This window comes from Asparagus officinalis, chromosome 5 (assembly GCF_001876935.1).
Source record: "Asparagus officinalis chromosome 5, Aspof.V1, whole genome shotgun sequence".
NCBI classification, from domain to species: Eukaryota; Viridiplantae; Streptophyta; class Magnoliopsida; order Asparagales; family Asparagaceae; genus Asparagus; species Asparagus officinalis.
Window position 1 is genome coordinate 30,838,799 of NC_033798.1, and position 14,311 is coordinate 30,853,109.

Here is a 14,311-nt window from a genome sequence, read left to right on the forward strand (position 1 = left end):
ATTTTTTTTATAGCAAAGGTCGACACATGGCTTAATAGTGAAGCGAAAAGCAACCACGAGCATTTTGTTTCTTTTCTGAACATGCAACTAGCACGAATACGTTTTGGCCCATTGTTAACATATTTAAAAGCGAACTTCTTAGCTATAGAGTAGTATATAAGAGCCATTCTAACTTCTTTTGTGCTTCAAATTGCCAGTAATTGCCTCGTGACACCATGCTGGGATCCATGACGAGTCACTTAATACGTCGTTCATCATCCACACATGCTCTCATTGAGGATTGTCATTTGGGATCCTCTCTTATTTATTGATTGGGATCCTCTTATAAGATTCCTCGATATGCTCCAATGACTGTGACCTTACATTAGGAACAATGCAAGTTGAATGTAACATATATATAAGTCACGTGTGACAATACATATAAGTCACATGTGACAATACATATAAGTCACATGTGACAATTACCAGTAAAGTCACATATAAGACATAAATATCACAAATAAAGTCAATGTGTCACAAATAAAGGCAATATGTCATGTACGATGTCTTCAGGTCACAAATAAGACGTAAATATCGCAGTTCCCATTATAACGTATATCCATAATCCGATAATATACTTTTGAATACTTACTTAATTAAGCTATGTTTTTGTCCTTATGGTATGCGTGGATCCTTCATCTCTTTTTGTAATAGTCATGGTTATCGTATTTAACCCCATTGAACGATGATAATCTATCTTGTTAAGAATATCTTCATCTTTTGAAAGCTCAAACGAGACATTGGGAAACTTGTCGATAGAGTAACTTATCAACAAACTTTCGTACAGTACTCTAAAATTCTTTGCAACTTGCATCTTCAATTCAGCTAATCTTGTTGCCGAATTGACTTTAATGAGGGTTGCATTAGTGTTAAATGAAATCACACACATTAAAGAATCTTCTATTTTTGGTTGTTGAAGAAGTTAAGAGGAAAAAGTTAAAAAAAATTTGGTTGTTGAAGGTGTTCGCGGGAAAAATCGTATCTTTCTTCATTGATTCCATTGCACACTCTTGTAAAAGTTTATCGATTACAAAGATCCGGTCTTTTTATAAGATCCGGTTACAACGAGATCAAAAAAGGAAATAAAAAATTACAACTTTTCTCTTTTGTCGAACAAATCGCGAGCTCCTGTTTTGCGGTCGCTCGCTTTGTGGGTTCTTCGCCTGCGCCGGGTTTATCCGTGGACTACCGCACAATCTAGATCTGGTCGGATCTACGCAGTACGACGGGTATTATTTCACCAAGGAAATAATAGCCGGGGGGATTAGTTCACCAAGGAAACAATCGCCCAAATCTCGGGATCAAAGACCAAGCTTTGATCCGGAGTATGCCTGCGTAGATCTGAGATCCGGTCCTCTCGAACTCTTGCCTTATTTGACGTTGACGATCGCCGAACACCAGATCTGGAAGAGAAAATCCTCAAAGTCCCAAAGCTTGGATCTTTTTTAGATCTGAGTCTTGAATCCAGCAGGGCTTCACCTCTCCAAATTTTCCAACCTTTGAAAATGAACCAAGGGGGGCCTATTTATAGGCAACCCTCACTGTGCCTTGGGCACAAGGTGGCCGGCCACCTATAGGTGGCTCGGCCACCTAATTCGTTGACCTGATTTGGCAGTAAATCCACTTCTGAGTTCGAGTCCGAAACTGATCTTGATTCGATCGTGATTCGTCCGAGTCCGCTCTTAGTTGGATAACTCGTTGATTCCTCAACCCGTTAGCTAAATTCCGCACGCGAGTGGATTTATTCCGTTGTTTGCGTGCGGTTCGTTAGCCTCGTAGCCTCGTTAATCCATTTCATCACGTATCACTTGGCTTCGGTGTTGTGGACTAACAATCGTGTCTGCATACGTCGCCCGATGGTCGGTTGGACCTATAGGCAATTTTATACGCCTACAGATACCCCCTCCAAAGTATTTCAGTCTCATTCTTTTATAGAAGAGTCTGGAATACTTTGGATGTGATTGTCCCAACCTTCAGTCGGTGTAACGGGACTCTGGAATGACTTCTGTTCTGGATTCCTTCAATTCCTTCAGGCTATTCAGTGCTTTGTAGAATGCCTGTAGGGGTTCCGGTGCTGCATTTATTGTCTGACCGTCTGTCGGAATTTTGAATTTGAAGTCGATTCTCGATTTTCTGGCTTTTTAGCTCGAGTTGGTTATTTCAACATAGAACTGACCATTGGTCGTCGGCGTTGAATCTTTATTTACAGCGCGTTGTTCGGCGTTTGAGCTTCCTTGTGACGCGTTGTCCGGCGTCTGAGCTTCCTTGTGACGCGTTGTCCGGCGTCTAAGCTTCATTGCAACGCGTTGTCCGGCGCTGACCTTAGGGTTTTGAACGTCGTACGTTGACTTTTTTGATCGCAACGCCTTGACTGGCGTTGACCTAAGGTTACGCGTTGTCCGGCGTTGACCTTAGGGTTTCGAATGTCGTTGGATGCTCGAGTCACGAGACCAACTAATGAAGCTGATGCGTCGGTGACTTCGCATTTATAGGATTTTTGGCAAACCCCCAGCCATCAACGGGTTTGATGTGCCTTTACCGACTACCGTTTGAGTCGGGCTAGCATGCGGATTGTTTAAGTCCGTTCTGCATGTGACGTTATGCTAAAAGAGTTAACCCTTTTAGTGCTACGATATTGAATACGTAGACTTCGTCTTTCTCCTGTGAAAAGACTAAACAGCAACGTGTATCAGACGTTGACTTAGGATTTTTGGCAGATCCTCAGCCCTCAACGGATTTGACATGCTTTTACCGATTACCGTTTGAATCGGGCTTACATGCGGATTGTCTTAAGTCCGTTCCGCATGTGACGTTGTGCTAAAGGAATGAACTCCCTTAGACTTGATGCTACGACTTAAAATACGTAGACTTCGTCTTTCTCACGGAAATAGACTACCCGGCGACGCGTATTAGGCGTTGACTTTAGGATTTTTGGCTAACCCCCACCCTTCAACGGGTTTGATGCGCCTTTACCGACTACCGTTTGAGTCGGGCTAGCATGCGGATTGTCTAAATCCGTTCCGCATGTAACGTTGTGCTAAGAGAGTGAATTTTCTGAGACTTCGTGCTATGATGTTGAATACATAGGCTTCACCATTGTTACGGGAATAGGCTACCCGGCAACGTGTTTTAGATGCTGACTTATCCCTACTTAGGCTTCGGGATAAAAACTCTGGTGACTTTTTCTATGGAGAAAGACTAAACCGGCGACGCGTGTTAGGCGTCGGCATATCCTTTCTTAGGATTCAGGATGACATTCCCCATGCGTGTAAGGCATGGATTTTGGTGTTATTAATAACAACCTGCTACAATGTTGAATATGTGAACGAGTGTTCTTTTTAACGGTTAAGAACTAACCGGCAGCGCGGGTTAGGCGCAGACTTATCCCTGCTTAGGTTTCCGGATAGGATACCCCAGAATCGAACTCTGGTGTCTTTTTCTACGGAAAAAGATTAAACCGGCAGCGCGTGTTAGGCGCAGACTTATCCCTACTTAGGATTCGGGATAAACTTCCTAGGATGAATCCTGAATTCTTCGAAAAGGATTGGTATGGGGAAGGAAGAATTTTATATTCTATTCCCCGAACAAAGAAGGAAAGGAGACTCGAGGTGGGATCTCCACCCCCAGAATCGAAAGGAAGAATTTTATATTCTATTTCCAGTGCAAAAGAAACTAGGAGTGGGATCTCCACTCCGAGAATCTGAAAGATCTAGATAAACATACCTTTTATAGGACTGGTTATCTAAACTAAAAAATAGGTTCTTCGTTTATCGAAGTGGAATTCCAACTTCGGTTATAACCATGAGAAGGCTTAACCAAAGAAAAAAAGGAAGGGAGTTCTTTCGTTTATCGAAAGGGGGCTCCGAACTGAAAGTGGACCTCTTGTTCATGGAGAGGATCAAGAAGGCCGGAAAAACATTTTTGGTGGACTCACTGTCAATTGAAATTGATCAGTGAGGGATTTTGGTGGTGAAAAATGATTTTGGGTTATCCTCTAGAATATTAAGTGTAATATTCTACAAGGAACTTCCCGGTAAATGAGTTATCCTGAATGTACTAGGGATAGTACTTTTTCAGGAACTTCCCATTGATTGGCATTAATTGCCTGGTGCCTTCTTGAGTAATCAGGCGATATGCGCCGTTTGAGTAGACCGTGTCTATCACAAACGGTCCTTCCCATTTGGGTTCAAATTTACCTTTCTTCTTGGAGTTGAGGATTATCGGTCGGCGAGCAGCGAGGACCAGATCTCCTTCCTTGAAGCTTCTCTGTCGGACTCTTTTGTTAAAAGCCCTAGATATTCTGGCTTGATAAAACTCAATTTGTTGTTGAGCTTCCAAGCGCTTTTCATCCAACCTCTCGAGTTCTTCAAGACGTTTTTGATGCTGTTCTTCTGTCGTCATCTCAGTTGCGAGGGCGATCCGAAGGGATGAGATTTGAATCTCCAACGGTAGCACACCTTCATATCCGTATACCAACGAATATGGGGTTGCTCCTGTAGGTGTGCGTATAGTGGTGCAATAAGCCCAGAGTGCTTCACCGAGTTTATCGTCCTAGTCTCGTTTATTGGTCTTTACGAGCTTTGACAAAATCTTAATGATCGTCTTGTTGAACGCCTCAGCTAATCCATTCGCAGCGGGATAATAAGTTGTCGACGAAACATCTTCAATTTTGAACTTGTCACAAAACCTGATGAAGGCGTTGCTTATGAACTGTGGACCGTTGTCATGAATGATCCGTCTCGGTACGTCGTGTCTGTATATGGCATGGTGCTTGATAAAATTGATGACGTTGTTCATCTTCACTTCTCTAAGCAGAATCGCTTCAGCCCACTTTGAAAAGTAATCTGTGATTGCGAGGATGAATCGATCACCTTTGACTGAAGGGGGGAAAATAGGACCGACGATGTCCATGCCCCATGTCTCGAACGGCCAAGACGTGGTTGACGTGTGCAACTGCTCTGGTGGTTGATGCATATAATTTGCATGTATTTGACAAGCATGACACTCTCGGGCGTATTCGATTGCGTCACTAACCATTGTTGGCCAAAAATATCCCATTCTCCTGATGCGATCATATAGTTTGGGGCCGGGCTGATGCACGCCACATTCTCCTTCATGCGCTTCCTTAAGAACTTCTTCTGCTTCTTTGTTCGAAAGGCATCAGAGTAATAAACCATCGTACCCTCTACGGTATAACGTATGGGTCTCGGCATTGTAGAAGAACCTTGGTGCTCTTCGACGGATTGATTCCCTTTCTTTTACGTCCTCCGATAAAATACCATATTGGACGTAGTCAATGATAGGAAAACGCCAATCTCGGGACTCAGACCCAATTTGGGTTGAGTTCACCTCCTTGGCGTTCGAGTTTCCATCATCTTCCTCATCCATATCCATATCGTATATGGGTATGCAGAGTTGATGCGTCCTCACTGTGACTAACAGCTCAGTTTCGGGAGGCTGCGCAAGTGATACCGCTAGTGCTGCCAGTGCATCCGCATAAGCGTTCTGGAGACGAGGGATATATTCAATAAAGAATTCTTCAAAAGATTCTGCCATTTTGATAGCTTCCTGGTGGTACGGGATCAGGTCTTGGTTCCTGACTTCATACTCTCCACGGACTTGGTTGACTATCAATTGAGAATCCCCAAAAGCTTCGAGATATTCGACCCCCATCTCCTTGGCGAAACTGAGTCCAATGAGAAGCGCATTGTACTCGGCTACGTTATTGGAGCACGGACTAGTCAATGAATAAGCTCGAGGCATCACATGCTTCCCCGGGGAGATTAAGACAACCCCAACCCCGGAGGAAACTGTAGAACCTCCCGGGGTTATTACCCTATTAACTGTCCTCGAAGCACCATCAAAGTATAATTGCCATACTTGTCGGTGCGACGTAGTGTTAACCTCGTGGGTTTCATCCGGCAAGTCATCATATACTTCTGCCGTATCTGTGGTCGGGTTTGCCGCCAAAAGATCGCAAATCGCTTGTCCTTTAATTAACTTCTGTTGCTTGAAGTGCAAATCATATTGGGACAAGAGAAGGGCCCATTTCGCTAACCGCCAATTCATAGAGGCCGGTTGTGTCATAAATACCCGTACTGGATTAACGTTGGAAATGACGTAAATCGTTTGTCCAACCAAGTAATGCCGCATCTTTTGCATTGCAAATACCAATGCGAGACATTCTTTCTCAATCATCGGATACCGAGACTCGGCGCCTATCAAGGTCCGACTTAGGTAATAGACTACCTGTTCGTGACCATTATCATCGTCTTGTGCTAGTAAGGCACTTATCGAGTGGTTCATCGCCTTGAGATAAATCAAGAACGGTCTACCTGATTTTGGTGCAACGAGAACAGGAGGATTCGTCAGATATGTTTTGATATTTTTGAATGCTTTTTGGCAGGCGTCGTCCCAGATGAATGACACCCCTTTCTTGTTTATCTTAGAGAATGGTTGGCACTTCCCAGAAAGGTTTGAGATGAACCACCGGATGTAAGCTAGTCTCCCTTGCAGTCCTCTGAGCTCTCTCAGATTTCTAGGGGGTTGCAGTTCATGTATCGCCTTTACCTTATCAGGATCGATATGCATACCTTTAGTGGTGACGACGAATCCAAGGAATTTTCCGCTAGACATTCCAAGGAAGGATTTAGTGGGGTTCATCTTCAACTGATGGCTCCGCATAAGATCGAACATCGTCTTCAAGTCCTTGATGTAATCTTCTTTGTTGCGGCTTTTTACAACCAAATCATCCACGTAGCATTCGACTATTTTCCTGAGATGTTCTTGGAAAATCTTAGTCATCGCTCGCTGGTACGTGGCGCCTGCATTCTTTAGACCGAAAGGCATCACCGTGTAGCAAAAGACACCGAGGGGCGTTCTGAACGCTGTATGCTTCTCGTCATCTGGGTGCATCTTGATTTGGTTATATCCTGAAAACCCATCCATGAAAGACATTCTCTCAAATCCGCATGTATTGTCGATAATGACATCTGTGATTGGGAGAGGAAAGTCGTCTTTTGGACATGCCGTATTCAGGTCCCTGAAGTCGATGCAAATCCTGATTTTACTGTTCTTCTTCATGACTGGAACGATATTGGCTAGCCAATCTGGATGTTGCTCCTCTTGGATAAATCCTGATTCGATCAACTTCTTAACCTCTGCCTCAATGGCTTCCATAATCTGCGGACGAAACCATCTTTACTGTTGTTTGACAGGTTTGGCATCCGGCTTGATATCGAGGCGGTGCATTGCCACATTGGGGTCGAGCCCTGGCATATCTTCATAGTTCCAAGCGAAGACGTCAATATACTCCCTGATGAGAGCAATTAACTCCTCCTTCTCATTTGAGGGAAGGCTGTCACTGATGAATATGGGCTTCGGGTTGGCCTCATCACCCATGTTAACTTGGACTATTTTGTCTTCAGTGGGGGGGTCTCTCTGTTCGAACCTATCACCATACTGCATGTTCAGGTGATGAACCCACGGGTCTTCCCATGTTGGCATTTGATCGTCGTCTTTCATTGTGGACGGATCAGCTGTAGCCATGTTCACCATTAGGGCTTTGAAAGCTTCCCCCAGACTTGTATCGGAATCCCATTCTGAGGCATCTGGCGAATTTCCATTTTTGTATTGCTTAAATGATTGGTCGTTAATTAACCAGTAGCATTCGTCTTCTGAAGAAGATTCATACCCTAACCCTCGTCCGTATTTATAATAATCGTCGGGTTTCCCTTTTGGTACATACGCTGCTTTGGCTGGAGTGCGAGGACCTCGATCGAAGTATAGACCTTCTCCGAGTGTGAAATCATACCCCCTGCTTTTCCATGAGCTTGCGCGCTTCCGGACTATACTTAGATAGATGCTGACCAGGTTTGTCATCATCTTCATCTTCGCTTAAGAAATAATCTGGTAATGGGGAGCTTTTTCCTTTACCGTAAAGCACTTCTTTTGCGCCTCTCATTTTGTTCGGGACGACCATGGTTGTTCCGAAAGAATGCTGGAGGCGTTCCTTTGTTACATAGGACGATCGAAGCGGCATATACAAATCAGGATTATCGTACAACTCTTTCATCACATCATCAAGAGACAGGGAGTACTCCAAATTGTTATTTATTTCATTATTGGCAAGTTGCCAGTTATAACTGCCCTCTGACGTTTGTTCATCGTCAAGATTGATTACAAAGGGTACAATGTCATTTAAAACAAAACCACCATTGTAATCGAATCCGGCTTCGGAATCAGCTTCTTCTCCGCTGTCCGTGCCCTGGACTGATGGTTCCGTGTCGGATTCGTTACCATAGAGGAGAGAATCAGTGAAATAATTCTCAAACCCTTTAAATGGTTGTTTATCCGTGACCACCGTCCTGACCTTTCCACCAGTGTCGACATATTTCAGACACTGATGTAGGGTGAAGGGAACTATAACATTACTATGGATCCAAGGCCGACCCAGTAGTAAGTTATATGATGTCTCAGCATCAATCACGTAACACGTGACCTCCGTCTTCAGATCACCCATTTGGCATTTTATCCGGATCTTTCCCAAAGGCCTTGACCCGCTGGTGTTGAATCCGTAGATAACAGTGCCTGTTGACGCCAATTTGCTGACTGGAATGCCAAGGCTATGCATAAGGCGATGCGGCATAATACTCACAGCGGACCCCGGATCCACTTGGATTCGGTTGACTTTGCTGGAGCCAATGTACCCGATGAAATATAGCGGTCGATCGTGGTTCGAATTCTTCGTCTCTGCATATCTTCTTTGGTGAAAGTAATGCAGGGAAGGTTCTTAGTCGCTATATTGCAGTGTTGACTCAACGGTTCTGGCTCTTCAGGCACCGGCTTGGTTTGAGTCAGAAACACCTCTGAATTGGCCAAAGCTTCTTGCAAGGCCTCTCTGGTTTCCTTGGACAACCGCAGCAACTCATACAGCGTTATCCGTGCTGGAATGTTGGCTAATTGAGCCATTATATCGAAGACTTGCGGAGTTTTCGAGCTTTCCGGTTTGTCTCTTCCAATCAGGCGACAGAAACGAGACTGCTTCGGATTCTGAACCTCCTGGGGATTCTTGTCTTTCGGTTTATTCACGGGCTGTTGTCGAGCCTCTGCGTCCGGTGTAGGACTCGTAATCACCCCCATTTCCGTGAGAGTTTTGGCTGGTCCCCATTTATTCATCCCCTGCTCACTAGGCGGTGGATAATTGTAGTGATACTCATTTCCACTTCTAGTGGCAAAGACTTCTTGTTCCTCTTCGGAGAGCAGGAAGGTAGGAGCTTCATCGCCATCCTCCTCGAAGATTGTGGACGTAGCATTGCAGGACTTGCCTTTGCCCTTTCTTCTCGAGGAAGTCGCCCACTGTTCGTCTTCAATGAGATCGGGATGAACCCAGAGGATTTCGTCGTTCGGGGCTGTGTGTGGCACAAGTCCCTTTTGGCGCTGTCCATGCAGGTCATCATTCATAGTCTTCATTCCCACTTTGGTGACGCGTTTCGGCTCGAACCATGTTGTGGGCACCGATCTAAAGCTGATTGACACCGCATTCGCTCCGACATTCTTGGCAGGCTTTGGGGTTATGACGCCCACGTCAATTAGCGCCTGGATCTTGTCCTTGAGATGGTAGCACGACTTGGTAGGGTGATGGACCGCTCTATGGTATGCGCAATACTTCGGATCCGTCACTTTGCTAGCCCCTTCTTGATCCACGATCGCCGGTAGCTGGATTTTGTTATTCTCCAACAGGTACTTGAAGATGCCGGGCACCTCGTCATCTTTGAAGGAGTACACCTTAGAAAATCTTGGCTCCGCTCTTTGCTTCTGAGACCGTTGTTGCCATTGCGGCTGCGATTGTTGTGGCGCTCTTTGCTGCTGCTGTTGCTGAGGTTGCAATTGAAAGTTTGATTAGTATCAACTGCATTAGCATGTGCCTTACCTTTCCCCCTTGGGTTGAAATTCTGTGCTGGAGCATTTGTCGCCCGTTGGCCTCTCTCCGCCTTCTTTCTCCTAAGGAATCGCTCAGCTTTACCCCTCGGACCTTCAGATCCTTCCATGTTTTGGACGGTGCTGTCCCCATTGCTTCCAACACGTCCAAGGACAAATTATTATGGCAGGTCTGGAGAATGAATTCCTCGGTGATCGGGTCCCGGCAGTTCATCGCCTTGTTCCGAACCTTTTGACGAAGGTGTCGACTAACTCCCCGTCCTTCTGCTTCTCATCGAGCAATGATCCGATAGATATCTCGGTGTCGTCGTCGAAGAAATTGGTGAGGAACATGGTCTCCATATCGTCCCAGCTGTTCACGCTACCTGGCTTGAGGCGGCGATACCAATCGAAGGCGGCTCCGCGAAGAGTGCCGACGAATGACCACACCATCAGAGGCTCATTGCCGGAGATTATCCCCAGGTGTGATTTGAAATAAATCAAATGCTGAGTGGGCGAACCCATCCCATTAAACGGCGTGAAGTTAATTAGGTTGAACTTCGCCGGATATGGGATCGATTCCCACTCTCTTGGGTATAGACAGAGAATGCCTGTTTTCTTTGTCTCTTGAGCGGAAATCAATGTATTGATTTTGCTCTCGAGGTTCTTGATCTTCAAGTTTTCACCTGTGTCTTCGTTGGCATTCTCGTTACCACCCCCTGCATTGACGGGAGGAATATTGGCATTATGCGTCTCATTCGCATTTGTGTCCTCACTTTCCAGATTAATCTGGTTGCGACGACTTGGCTCGCCTTGCTGGTTCGTCAATGCTTGGATTTGCTGGTCATGCATTTCTCTCATGTTCTGCATGGTCATCTGCATTTCGAACCTAAAGCTCTCCTGTTGTTTGGTCAAGGCTTCTTCGAGCATCTTGACCACTTGTTCCGCGCTTATCATAAATGACTCGCGGGGTTGTCCCTCACTGGACACCGTATTATCCGATGCAACCGCGGAGCCAGCATCAGATTCTTCATCTTCTGAAGGTAGTCTTGTCCGAACCCTACCATAAATTCCTCTTGAAATGGCTCCAGACTGCAGACGAGTTAGATACCGGGGTACTGGCGGAATTGACTCGGGATTATCCCGTGTCGATGCCCTTTTGCTGGTCATATTGGTGGTGACCCTCGGAAGTTCTCCGTCTTCGACTATCCTTCTACTTCGTCGGAAACGCCTAGGCCTTGGTTTCGGCGTTTCGGTACTAAGCCTTTCGAAAACCGAAACTCGTTCGGGGACCGCCTTGATGCAGTTGCATCCAGACAATACTGCCCGAATGAGTTTGGAACAGGGGCATTGAGTTTCCTGTTCTCGGGGACTCCTTTTCTTGGTTTTATTCGTACCCCTAGCACGATAGTACAACTCGTCTGCTTGACGATCGGAGTAACCTATCGTGTGTTGGCACGACTTCTCAGGTATAACACTATCATCATCAGACGATAATGTTTCCTTCTGAGGGTGAATTGCCTTCTTTGGACTTTTGAGAGTCACGCGTCTCGAAACGCGCCTTTGTGGGCGTGAATTCTCAATGGGCTCCTGAACTTCGATGCGCAAAGTAGTGCGCTTGGGTGCCATAATTTTTTTGTCATGTTGAGGGTTGCGGCGACCCCCAGCATGTTGATTCGTTCGGGGCTTTCTTAGTGGGCCCAAACGTCCTTGAATTGGAGCTTTGCTTCGCTCCTCGGGAAGTGGACCGAGGTGCTCCAAAACCGACTTTCTTTTCTGGGATGGTCCCGCGGGATCTCCCGGAAAAGTTGTGGAAATCATCGGCGATTTGGATTAATTCGCCGGAAGTTGAACTTTCGACGGCTGCAGTTGACGCTCTTTGGTCTGAACCGCCGCTTCAGACTTCGGCCTCCAAACTTTGCTGGTTAATGGCGGCTTCTTGGCCACCTCTTTCTGCAACTTCCTACGAGCTTCTTCAGCTTGAGCCCGTGCCTGCGCTGATAGTGCGCGGCGCTTACGAATGCGCTCCTCCAGCGTTGATCGGTTCCGTTTGACACGGACCCATTCCATTGTTGGCGGCTTGGAGAAACCACCATTCATTAATTGTTGAGGCTGCTTGCCTCTTTTGTTCTTCAGATCCGCGTTGTAGCGGATCCCGTCAACGGACTTCATGGCCTTTGCGAATTATTTCGCAAGGCGTTGACGTTGCCTTTGGCGGGCTCTCTTCGAGAGAGTCACCACGCCCTCTGCGGCAGAAGGGTTGGCCAGAGTAGCTCCGACATGGTTGGGAATTGGAGGAATCTCACCCGATGCGGCTTTGGCATCCAGCAGGGCGAGATCTTCGTTTGTGTTTTCAACGTCTTCGTACCAACGAGTTTTTCTCCTGAAGGAGAACTTTTTGGACTTGCGGGGGAAGGTTGATCCGGACGAGGACGACAAGTATTCCTCAAACTTCTGTTGGTCGAACTCGTATTCGACCTCCTCCACGACCGGGATTGAGATCCGCGGCTGCGACGCTCCGATCTCGGCAGCGAGATCGGCGGCTCCCACTGTGGTCGCCAGATTGTTGGGAAAAATCGTATCTTTCTTCATTGATTCCATTGCACACTCTTGTAAAAGTTTATCGATTACAAAGATCCGGTCTTTTTATAAGATCCGGTTACAACGAGATCAAAAAAGGAAATAAAAAATTATAACTTTTCTCTTTTGTCGAACAAATCGCGAGCTCCTGTTTTGCGGTTGCTCGTTTTGTGGGTTCTTCGCCTGCGCCGGGGTTTATCCGTGGATTACCATGCAATCTAGATCCGGTCGGATCTACGCAGTACGACAGGTATTATTTCACCAAGAAAATAATAGCCGGGGGGATTAGTTCACCAAGGAAACAATCACCCAAATCTCGGGATCAAAGACCAATCTTTGATCCGGAGTACGCCTGCGTAGATCTGAGATCCGGTCCTCTCGAACTCTTACCTTATTTGACGTTGACGATCGCCGAGCACCAGATCTGGATGAACAAGTCCTCGAAGTCCCAAAGCTTGGATCTTTTTTAGATCTGAGTCTTCAATCCAGCAGGGCTTCGCCTCCAAAAAATCCAACCTTTGAACAAATGAACCACCGTTGACTTGTTCGGACTCGATTCGCTGACCTGATTTGGCAATAAATCCACTTCTGAGTTCGAGTCTGAAACTGATCTTGATTCGATCGTGATTCGTCCGAGTCCGCTCTTAGTTGGATAACTCGTTGATTCCTCAACCCGTTAGCTAAATTCCGCACGCGAGTGGATTTATTCCGTTGTTTGCGTGCGGTTCGTTAGCCTCGTAGCCTCGTTAATCCGTTTCGTCACGTATCACTTGGCTTCGGTGTTGTGGACTAACAATCGTGTCTGCATACGTCGCCCGATGGTCGGTTCGTCGAATCGGCGTCGTCGAGTTGTGTTAAGGGACCTATTGGCAGTTTTATACGCCTACAGAAGGTTGTTGAAGGTCTTAGGAGTAGATCTAAAGAGGGAAGAATATAATACATTGATATGATGCATTATTTTGGAGGGAAGACTTAGCAGATTTCCCTCCAAATTTCCCTTTCACTCCAAAAAACCTCTCCAGCCATAACTCCCAATCGGAAGTGATTTCTAAATTCATGATGGCTTGCTATGCTGGCCAATACGACAAAATACTTTACTCTCTCCACAAATGAGTACAAAGGGTAAAATGAGCAATACTCAAAAATACACTATAAAATACATATACAATGTTGGGCTAGGAGTGTAAAAGCATGAAAACTTAGGTCAATGTGCTTACAAGTGGTTGACTCTAGTTAGGGGTGATGATGCATATCCTAATTATATTTAGTTACTCCAAGCAAATTTCCCTTAAATTTTCAAAGAGACAATAATACGATACTGTTCACAGTTCTTCTCATCATAAAAGTGACTGCGTTGTTAAATGTAATTAGTCACCTGTTTTTAATTGAACATATGTATACGAGGCACATTAGATTTTTTTCACAAAATTAATTACAAATAAAAGAAATAAGGGAAAAATGTGTCCAGGTCCCAAAAGCAGAAACTTCATGTGCTGCAGCCCTTCAACTTTCTCTATGTGGTTCATCCCCTTAAAATGTAACATTTTAACATTTTATGCTACAGCCCCTTTTTAGAAATTATTACATGCCAACTAAGCTAAAATCCCCAAAATGTTCTCATCCCTCTCCTCAATCCCTCAAATCCCAGCGCTCTCTCTCACCATATCTCATCTTCTCTCTCTTTCTCTCTCTCTCTCTCTCTCTCTCTCTCTCTCTCTCTCACTCTCTCTCTCTCTCTCTCTCTCTCTCTCTCTCTCTCTATCTCTCCCCCCTC